Source organism: Pteropus medius, unplaced genomic scaffold (assembly GCF_902729225.1).
Source record: "Pteropus medius unplaced genomic scaffold, Ma_sr-lr_union100, whole genome shotgun sequence".
Lineage (NCBI taxonomy): Eukaryota > Metazoa > Chordata > Mammalia > Chiroptera > Pteropodidae > Pteropus > Pteropus medius.
This window is the reverse complement of record NW_024347788.1, coordinates 9,626,000-9,637,083: the sequence shown is the minus strand read 5'-3', so window position 1 is coordinate 9,637,083 and position 11,084 is coordinate 9,626,000. Positions and strand designations below refer to the sequence as shown.

Below are 11,084 nucleotides of genomic sequence, written 5' to 3'. Positions count from 1 at the left end.
ACTCAACTCATTCTGGGGTACTGGGAAAGAACGGCTTTGGGGATGGTCCTCTGCCCAGGGCTGAAATAAAATACAGCTCTGTTTGGCTTCCATGGTGATGAGATCCAAGAGCATCTCCACCCACTCCTACTACTGCTGGCCTCTCTTTTAGTCACTGTCTTTATGTCCTCCAAGACACCTGTTCATCTGAAAATATTCCCAGTCTGTGCCCTCTGCACCGTTTCGCCCGAGTCTCCTAGGAGATCCTGCCTCCCTGTGACACCCCCCACCTCCAAGTAGAGGCCGTTTGTCTTCCCACGCCCTGGTCCTCGTGGCTGAGGACAGGCAAGGCATTGGCTTCCTCCTTCTTCTGAGTTGTACCTCACTTCCTGCCTCCTCCCCAGGCACCCTGTTCCTTTCTCCTCTTATATCCTCAACCGCTCACCTCCGTCGGTCCTTTGTTACACGACTGTGTTCAAGTTTCCGCATCCTAAAGACGGAATCCAAACAAAACGAAGGAACCCTGAGTCTCCGAGGGCCCCATGCTTCTCTAGGAAACCATGTCGCCCTTTGCCTTCTGGGCCAATCGTCTTCAAAGACTAGTCTCCGCCCACCTGTGCCTCCTCCCCCGCAGGAAGCCATCAGGCTCTAGGCTCACTTCTAGTTCTTCTCGGGCCTGTCGAGGTAGTTTCTGTGTTTCTAGGAATTTGTCCATCTCACCCAAGTTATCTAATTTGTTGACATACAGTAGTTCGTAGTATTCCCTCATAAGCCTTTCATTTCTGATGGTCAGTAGCAATGTCCCCTCTTTCATTTTTGACTCTAGCAATTTGAATCTTCTCTCTTTTTCTTTCTTGGTCAGTCTAGTTCAAAAGGTTTGTCAGTTTTGCTGATCTTTTCCAAGAGCCAACTTTGGGTTCGTTGATTTTCTTTATTATTTTTCTATTCTCTGTTTTATTAAATTCAGCTCTAATCCTTATTATTTTTCTCTGTTATGGGTTTAATTCACTCTTCTTTTTCCAGGGGCTTAAGGGGAAAGCCTAGGTTATTAGGTGTCTTTTTAAAAGGTGCTGCTTATAGCTATAAATTTCCCTCTAAGCAAAGGTGCAAGCTCAAATTTGTTTTCATTTTTATTCATCTCAAAGTATTTTCTAATTTCCTTGTGATTTCTTCTTACGAAAAGTAACGCTGCAATTTTCAAACGTAATAGACACAAATATGTGTCTGTTGCTTCTCTCAGTGTAGCTTTCGATACTCTGATCACTTCCTCCTTAAAATTTTCTCTTCTCCCAAAGCCTTACAATATTTTTTAACTGCTTTTCCTCCAGCCGTGTATTCTCATTCAGTTACTTCCACGGACTCCTTTCCCTCACCCCCTAAATGTTAACTTTTTCACGATTCCTCTGCAGGACAGATGGGACTTCCTGAGAATCAGGAGGAAACTGAAGCTGTCTGCCTTGTCTTCAGTCTGAGCGAAGTGCAGCTGTTAAGGGAGTGCATGAGGTCCAAGGGCGGCATGAGAGCCAGCTCAGAGCAAAGTCCACAGAGCTGGGAGTCTGGTCCTCGGTCCGGCTGGGCCTCTGTGCTTTGCGGGAAAGCACGGTGGACCTCGGGTGCCGTGTCTGTGGGAGGGGGCGATGGAAGGAGGTCAGCGCGGCGGGTGCAGGGGAGAGAGGTCTGAGGAGAGCAAAGAAATGCGAAGGGGCGGACGTGGAAATAGGCTGTTTGGTTCGATACAGACACTGAGCTTCAAGGCCACGAAGGAACTGACAGATGTAGTTCACATTTATGATGAAATTTGCAAGGTCCCTTTTGTCCTTTCTTACCTCCTTATCTGTCCTGGTCATTTTAGCTTAATCACAACCGAAAACTATCCTTGTTGTGGCTTCATGCCTCCACTTCTTAATTTCTGTATTGAAGAGTGGAACGTGGCTGGGCGTGGCCTACAGCCACAGCTGCAAGTATGAAAGTCTAAAGTTTTAAAAATTTGCCGTCAGTGTGTCTCTTGTTTCAGTCTCCACAGACTGAGTTGGAGAGTCACCGACGAGGACCGATGGCCCAATGTGTACCAAATAGGGATGCTGTTATGGACACGCCCCTTTTCTTGAAAAGTACTGTTGAGAAAAGAGAGACGCTTCAGGCATATGGGCCACCTGGTCACCATGGAGTGACATCTCTCACGATTCAGCGGTGGGTGCCCAGTTTCACGGACAGGAAGTCAATATCGAAGTACATAATGTGCTCTTCTTTCTACTTAGCACATACTCTTGAACTTGAGAAATTCGTAGTGAATGCACCCCAGATTGCTAGCACACTCCTTCTCTGACATTTTCCCTCTAAAATAGCCAGGGGAAGAAATTATGGATTTTTTTTTAGATCTTGACCCTCAGCTACATTCTGTAAAATCCATCAAGTTTTGAAAACTTTCTCCCTAATTGTTTAGCATCTTGACATCAAAATTCACAGAAATTACTGAAAAAAGTTGAATTTGGATCTTAGAACTCAACTTTCCTAGTCATTATTTTGAAAAGTATAACTTATAGCAAAATAAATTAATGAAAGCTTAAGGACAAAAAGTTACAATGACGATCCTGTACATAACGAGCACCATGGTGACAGGGCAATGATAATTAACCATCGAGGAATGTTTAGTGAGTGTCTTCCCTCTGCTAAGTACTGAATTGAAAGATACACAGGGAACAAAACTGTGATCTCTGCCTTTGGACAGCTGACAATCCAGGGAAGAAACGGTATGCATGCGTTACGGTAGACAGGAATCAAAGACGCCCCCGAGACACCAGCCTCCGCGTGCACACACCTTCTCCCAGTGAGCAAATCAAACAACATCTAGGTGCTGCCGTGAAGAGGTTCTGAAGATGTCATGAAGGTCCCCAACCAGTTGACCTTAAGACAGGAAAGTTTTATCCAGATGGGCCTGACCTCAGCATATAAGCCCTTGAATCTGTGTCAGAAACAGGGAAAGTCACAGACTTAAAGTGCAAGAGGGATTCGACCCGAGGGAGATTCTTCATCAAAGATGGAAGGGGCCACGTGGCAAGGAAGTGGGTGGCCTGCGGGAGATGAGAGCGACCCCTTGGCTGACAGCCAGTGAGGCCCTGAGTTCTCCGACCACAAAGAACCGAAACTGGCCAACAACTTGCGGCCAGTTCTCTGCCAGAGCCTCCAGGGAGGAAGGCGGCTGGCCGGCACCTTGATGGCAGCCATGGAGAACCCAGCCAAACCGGACTCCTGGCCCACAGACCCGGGAGCTCACGTGCGAGGAGTGTGATAAGCCGTCGAGTTTGTGGCACTTTGTGACGCAGCGATAGAAAACTATCTCCTGCATGCCGAGAGCATGATGATAACACAGGAGAGTGTTCACGTCAGAGATCTGTCTCCACGACAGGAGACCATCCGTGCGGCTACGTGGAAGATTCTGCACGGTACTTTGGAGAGTCTGTGTTTGCATGGTTAAGAGCGCAGGCTTTGCAGTCTCGGTGACCGGATTTCGATCCTGACTCTTACAAGGCTGTTGGATGTTCCACCAATTACATAACATTTAGGGATAGTCTGGAAAATCAGTGAAATTCATACACCTGTGAGAAGGGCCAAACTCCTAAGTAGTGACCACGCGAAACGCCGGCGAGGAGCTCGGTACAAGCGTTCCTCTGAGGGTTCACTGCCGACGGGAAGGAAAATTTGGCACAAGCCTCTTTGGAAGACAGTTTGACGGTTTCTATGAAATGAAACATATTTTTACCATACGATCTGGCAATTGCACTCCTTGGTATCTTTTTAACCCAAAGGAGTTGAAAGCTTATGGCCACACAAAAACCTGCCCGTGGATGTTTTTAGCAGCTTTATTCATAATTGCCCAAACTCGCAAGCAACTACGATGTCTTCAGTAGGTGATGGGTCAACTGTGGTCCACCCAGACAGCGGAATGCTATTCAGCACGAAAAAGAAGTGAGCTATTGAGTCACGCAAAGACATGGAGGACCTTTAACTGCATGTATGTCATGATACATTAGGTCAAACCCAGAGACTCTACAGCCCCAAGAGGGAACCAGAAGGTAAACTAAGGACTCTGGGTGATGATGGCACATCAGCGCAAGTTCAGCAACAGTATCAAGTGTCCCCTCTGGTGGCGGATGTTGACAGTGGGAGAGGCTGTGCGTGGGGGTGGGGGGCAGGGGGCGCACGGGAGATCTCTGTGCCTTCCTCTCAATTTCGTTGTAAACCTAAAACTGCTCTAAAGGAAAAGTATCAAAAAAAGTAAATAAAATAATAATTATAGAAGGCTTAGAATTGACCTCAGAATAAATATCTATCATCTATCTGTCGTCTGTCTATTTATCTATCTATCTATTATCTATCTATCTATCTATCTATCTATCTATCTATCTATCTATCTATCTATCATCTATCTATCTGTCACATATCTATCTATAGAGAGAGAACATGTTTGTTAAGTCAAATGCTAAATACTTGCTGTTCACTAGGCTCTCCCCTGACGTGGTGCAGAGAACACTCATCTTGGGCTCTACCATGTGACTTGTTTGAGGTCACCTTTCGGGTGCCGCGTTCGGAGGCCTCCTTCCCAATTACGGGCTCTGAGAAATCCTGCAGTGCAGAAGCCTGGTCGCCTTTGCTTAACTCAGTTACTCATCAAATGTATTTGACTGCAGAACCCTTGTATCAGGAAACGTATATTATCATCCAGGAGAACAATTCCTGGGGAGTTTATTTTAAGAGATGCAGACACAGACAATCCACTCATTCATTCGACAGCTAATGAGCACCCGTTACAGGGCAGGCACTCCGCTGGGCAAGCTGATACGCGGTCAGGACTCCCGCTTCTTCACACACACCGGGGGTGGAGCCAACCAACACGCAAACGACCATCAAACATGGTATGCAAAACTGTGGTGTGCTGGGAAGGAGAATTGGAGGGGACATGGGGGAATATTATTTAGCCTGGGGGAGGGTCAGGGAAGGTCTCTGACCAAGTGACATCTAAAATGTGCAGAAGCCAGTCGGGTGGGTGCGAGAGGCATTCCAGGCAGAGAGGGCAGCGTGTGAATGCCTTCCAGGGTCGGGGAACAGGGCGAATGGGGAAGCTCGGCAATATTTGCTAATTTGGGGGGAAAGATCAAGACTTCAGTTTCAGACACGATTACCTTGAGATGCCGTGACATCGTTAGAAATATACATTTGGTCCCTGCTCTCAGTTCCTGGGACAGAGCCTCTAAAAACCCTTGTAACTTGCTGAGTGGCCGGGCGTGAGGGCCAGACGGACTCGGCCGCTGAGGCCTGTGCAGCGCAGCCGCCACAAAAACCCTGAACACCGGGGTTTGCAGAGCGTCCGAGCCGGCAAAAGCATGGAGGTGAGGGGCGGGTGGCGTGCCCAGAGGGGGCACACGAGCTCTGCGCACGCACATCTCTCCCTCACACCCTGCCCTGCGTGTCTCTTCAGTGTAGCTAGTCCTGAGTGAGTCTTTTATAGTAAACTGGTAATAGTAAAACGCTTCTCTGAGTTTTGCGAGCCATTCTGACGAGTCATCAGACCCGAGAAGGGGGTCGTGAGAACCCCTGATGTGTAGCCAGTCGTCAGCCTGGTCTTGGGATTGGCGTCTGGAGCGGGGCGAGGCAGTCTCGTGGGACCACGTCCTTAACCTGTGGGAGCTGATGCTGTCTCCAGGTAGACAGTGTCAGAATAGAAATGAATTGTGGAACACCTACTTGTTGTCGCAGAGAATTAGAAAATCGCTTGATAGGGGGAAAAAACCACACATTTGGTATCAGGAGCATTGTGAATCTAAAACCTTTTTTTTTTTCCTTTTAGATACCCATGAGATATTTAAAGTAAATGTAATAAGTAATTAGATGTGAGTTTAGAGCTCGGAAAATAGATTTTGGCTAAACAGTTAAATTATAATTTGCTTACAGTTCAATAAAATTTTACTAAAATTATAGCAACTGACAAAAAAAATCAGTGATAGATATATGAAAAATTAACCACTAAATTTTTTGCCTGTTCTAACCAGGACAAAATATCTGAGTGTGCCTTTAATTTAGTCTTATTTTCCTTAGAAAGAACAAAGCTCATTCTGGTGATTAAGGATCTTAAAGCTCCCCCTCCCTCACCCCACCCGGGGAGTCCCAGCTGGCAGCCTAGTAGCTGTTCCAAAGCCAAAGAGAAAAAGTGTTTGTGTCTGCTCAAAAATGGAGTAATTAGTGATGTGGGGGACCAATTTTTCCTTTATTTGCTCCTCAACATAATGGCTTTTTCTATGATGAAGAATAGATGTGAGGACTGAATATAAATACGAGGGGAAAAATGTGTGAGCTGATATGTCTGTGTTGCGTGCAGACTGCTCAGATGTTTAGCAGACATTCCGCAAAGATCACGATGGCATCTTAAAACGTCTATAAAGAATTCTCAGTGTAAGACTCCCAGGAAAGGATGACATCCACATGGGGCTTTGAGCATCTCAACAAAACTATTAAGAATTGGGAAGCTAGGGTTATTGCGAGGGAATGTGCTGGACAAGTTTTCCCGGTAACAAAGCAATAGTGGGAATATTTCTTCGGGGAGAGGCCATGGGAATTCTGGGGGCTAGCAGCACTGGAGATAAGATGTGACTGCTTGGCCCACATCTGTTGCCAAGATGCTTCCTATTCATCCTTGATATCTCAGTTCAAATTCAGGGGTGCCTAACCTGGTCACCTGGGGTCCTCTTCCGCCCCAACCAGGTCAGGCCCCTGTCACAGGTGCTCATAAAAAACAGACCTTCATTCGCAGCTTGTTGTACGTTGCAATCAAGTCATTCGCTGGGTATAGAAGTAGAGCTCTCAGTCCACGGCTCAGGCGAGCAAGAAATATAACTTAATTTATACTTTAAGATCCCATTCAACCATGGTGGTAGAAATATAATTTCAGTCAATTTGGGGTCCCAAAGGGCTCCATAGTTCTGGAGGAGTAAGCCTCCATAGTTAGAGAGAGGAGGAGGAACGGGAGGTACTGGGAGTGACCACGTCGTCTTCAGTGACACCTGGCTCTGATGTGTCAGCTAAGACACCGTGAGGCCTACTTGGTTCCGTTTCCTTAAGCACCGAGGCTGTTGGACGATGGCAGCCAGGGAAATGTTCGAGAAAACTCGACCCTGGCAAACGTCCTCTGTGGCAATGAACACAGCTTCACTATTTCAACAGAAGGGAAGCAAGGGGAAAGGAAATAGCTAGAGACAGAAAGTTCTGGTTCATATTTTTAAAATAGTAGTTCAAACATACAGGTACTCTGTCTGGGAATGTGTAGTGAAAGTTATGTGAGAAATAATTTTCTAGTCTTTACCGGCTCTTTAAGTCTAATGCGGACGCTGAAATCCCTTTTGAAAAAGTAAAGGGAAAAAATTTAAAAATATTATCCAAAAAGTGGAAGCAACCCAATGGCCCCCTGACGGACGGATAAACAAAATATGGTGTCTATGCATACGATAAGATACTGTTCATTCTTAAAAAGGAAGGGAATCCTGTCACAACAAGGGTAGGCCTTGAGGACAGGATGGTAAGTGAAATAAGTCAGTCGCATAAAGACATACGGCATCATTCCACTTACATAAGCAGCATGGACTTCACAGACACAGAAAGCGGAAGGGTGATGCGGGGGTGGAGAGGTTGGGGAGCTGTTTAATGGGTACAGAGCTGCAGGTTGGCAAGGCGAAAAGAATTACAGAGATGGTTACTCAACCACGCGGATATACTTCATGCCGCAAAATTATACACTTAAAACCTGTCCACTTAAATCTGCATCCCCTGGCTATAAGCTGCTTTAATAAGAGATGAAGTAGAGTGGTTTAAATAAGTTTTATATTATGTATATTTTATCGCAATAAAAAATATTGTTCAGACACATGTATAATTACTTGTTTAGTATCCTTCCCTTCAGCTGGAATATAAGCTCTGCGAGACGGGATCTTGCTCATCTTATTTACTGCCAGACGCCCACCAGCACGTAGTACAGCGCCTAGTGCATAGGCGCTGTCGAGTGAATAAACAGCCCTATGAGTGGGATTCGGGTAGGTGGGGGGCACAGACTATACTCAGGAAATCAGTGTTCCATTATAGGCGACAGTGGTGGGGGTCGCATAATCTTCTACCGAAAACATTCAGTTGCCATAGCACTGGGATGTCTGTGAACATACATCTTGATTAACTATAGAGAGGAAAACTAGAGGCCATGTTCTATACCTATAGTGACATCCTTAATCACTTGGTCCCCTGCAGAAGAGGGCTTCTTCTTGAGCCTTTTAAAATGATGATGATTTTTAAAATGTTATAATGTTATTGTATTTTCATAGATGAGCACAATAACTTACATTTTAGCCTATACAATTAGACCTGAGATGGACACGTCAAGCCTTTAATTACAAAAAAAAGAAAAAAGAAAAAATTGGAGAAAAGATGTAGCAAGCAAGTCGGGGAGAGAGGAGAACCATCAGGAGCAAAAGGGGGAAAAGGTTGGCTCTGTGGAAGCGAGCAGTTGCAACCGAAGACGATATTCACTAAGATGAAAAATTAATGTGCCTTTGACCCAGCAAGCCCACACCTAAGAATCTATCCCACAGAGAAAAAACCACTCTTCATAAAAACACATGTTCGCGGATGCTATTGTAGCATTATTCATTGTGACATGAAGCTGGAAACAAAGCCCATGGCTGAATAATTTATGGCGTACCCACAACATGAATTACTATTCAGCCATTAAAAATACCAAGTTCAATCTAAACCAACTGACTTGGAGAGATCTTCATGAGGTATTTGTTGAACGAGAAGAGAAAGATGCAGAAAAGCATATGTAATATGATCTCACTTTTGTAAAGCAAGGAAAAAAAAGACAAAAACACCTTCTAAATCTCTATATGTGATTTCATGAGCCTGGAGAAAAATGTGGGTGAATATATATATATATATATATTTTTTTCTTTTTTTTTTTTAACTACAGCACCTGGTATCCTAAGTGGTCTCCCATCCAAGTGCTGACTAGGCACGAACCTGCTTAGCTTCCGAGATCCGGCGAGATCGGGATTGTTCAGGGTAGCGTGGCCGTAGACTGAAGGTGCATTTCTTGGTGATGTGGCTCGTGTGTGTGTTGCTGTGGAAACGGCTGGTGGTTGAGGGGAGGAGGAAGAAGAAAACGAAAGGAAGGAGGAAATCAAGCAGGGCAGAAAAAAAAAGCAAAAACACTGCACCCCAGTAATAAAAGCACATATAATATGTACTCACAAGAAATTATATGTGGTATAGAGAAACGGGTTTAAAAATTTTGCAGAAATAGTTCATGACTTCCTCAGGCCAAGAGGCTGCTCGTTAGTTGACATTCCATCATCTCTGAACGGTTCTTGAAGTTCATGGCCGAGGGGTGAGAGACGGCCATTAGCAATAATAACCTCTAAGAGAGATCAAGACCTTGACCTCGGTCGGCTTTCCTCTCTCCTGACTGACGGGGAAGGGCCCGCTGCTGCCCGTCGTGCGGGGGACAGATTACTTATTTATAATAATAGAATAGGACCTTACAAGAGGCTTCTGGGGGGAAAAGCATATTTAAAAAGTGAGTAGGAAGAAAGAAATATGGGAAAAACTCTTAGAGGGTACCATTTTTGATTCATTCTGGAATCTAACTATATCTTTAAAAACCATGATAAAACCTATGAAGAAATGGCAGTTAACTCTGAAAGCATGAAAAGGAGCCTTGACTCAGGGTCAAGGAAGTGACTTTTCTCCTCAGGAAATGATTTTGACCAGAGACGTACAGGTGTCAACTAGACGAGGTAAGGAAGAACGTCCTGGGAAGGCCCCAAAATGCGGGGGACAAGGTGTGTTTGAGGAACTGAAAAAAGTTTTATTTAAGCAAGTACATGAATTAGTTCTCTTCCAAGGACCTGATCCTTCCAGCTAGTGAAATACATTCTGACGTTCACGCCAGCTCTAAAACACAGCATCTATTTTCTGTCCTTTGAAATATCCGCTGTGGTTTGTCTGGAAGCCCAGAAAAAGCCGATGTTGGTTTGGGAAGGTCTAATTATTCTTCATGTAAGACCCGAGTAAGTGAGTAAAGTCTGCGTGTGTGTGTGTGAGTGTGTGTGTGTGTGTGTGTGTGTGGCCTTAGAAGAATCTGGCAAAGTCGTGTGCCTCATGTGTTATTTATGATTTTAATTAACATTAGGAAATAGTCCAATACCCTCTGTGTATCATATATTGAAACGCAGTGGCTTTGAAAATCGTTTGCTTTTTCACATTAAAGGAACAAATTGGCAGTTGGGCAACGCATCCAGCTTGCCACGTGGGTGGTGAGAACAACAGTAATTGTCAAGTCACAGAGACCATTTTCACACGCCGCACATGAAAGTCGGTTTCATCGTTTTATAGTCTCACGTCCTATTAAAGCCTTGTTAACCGTGAGTCAGCAAACTCAGGGGCCCAGAAACCGAGAGAGCCTAGCGTGAAAAATGTATGAAACCTCTCTGCACTGCTTCTTCTTTTTTTTTTTTATTGCAACTGGGTAATCAATTTTTAAAATTTAATGTGCTTCTATGGCCATGCCGCCCTGAGCAAGGCTGATCCCGTTTGATCTCAGAAGCTAAGCAGGGTCGGGCCTGGTTAACAGTTGGATGGGAGACCACCTAGGAAGACCAGGTGCTGTGGGCGTAAAAAATAAAAAAAATAAGGGGTCGTCAACTGACAAGATCCTGGCAGTCTGTGAGGTCAACCAAGGGTTGCCTCACCTAAAAAATAAAATAAAATAAATAAATAAAAGTGAACTGTGCTTCTCTCCTGTGCTTTCTCTAAGACATAGCTTCATCTTGGTTGGCTCTAGGCGCACATCCGCCTTGGAGAACATGAAAATCTGTTATGGGAAGAAAGCAGAGAGAAAGACTGGGTGATTTCCAAGTCTTGACATTTAAAACCAGGACGAGGCGGCGAGACTGCTGTCGTGAATGTGGGTTTCGCACAGCAGCACGGTGGGCATTCCCAGGAAGCAGGCCCTGGCACACGGTTACAAAGTGGAGGGTAATATAGAAAAGGTACTCCTGAGATGATGGTCG

At 45.1% G+C, this 11,084-nt stretch overlaps 1 pseudogene; it reads left to right on the top strand.

Moving 5' to 3' along the window:
• The first annotated feature begins 10,567 nt into the window (after positions 1-10,567).
• Positions 10,568-10,686, top strand: LOC120614522 (uncharacterized; annotated as a pseudogene).
• The last annotated feature ends 398 nt before the right edge of the window (positions 10,687-11,084 follow it).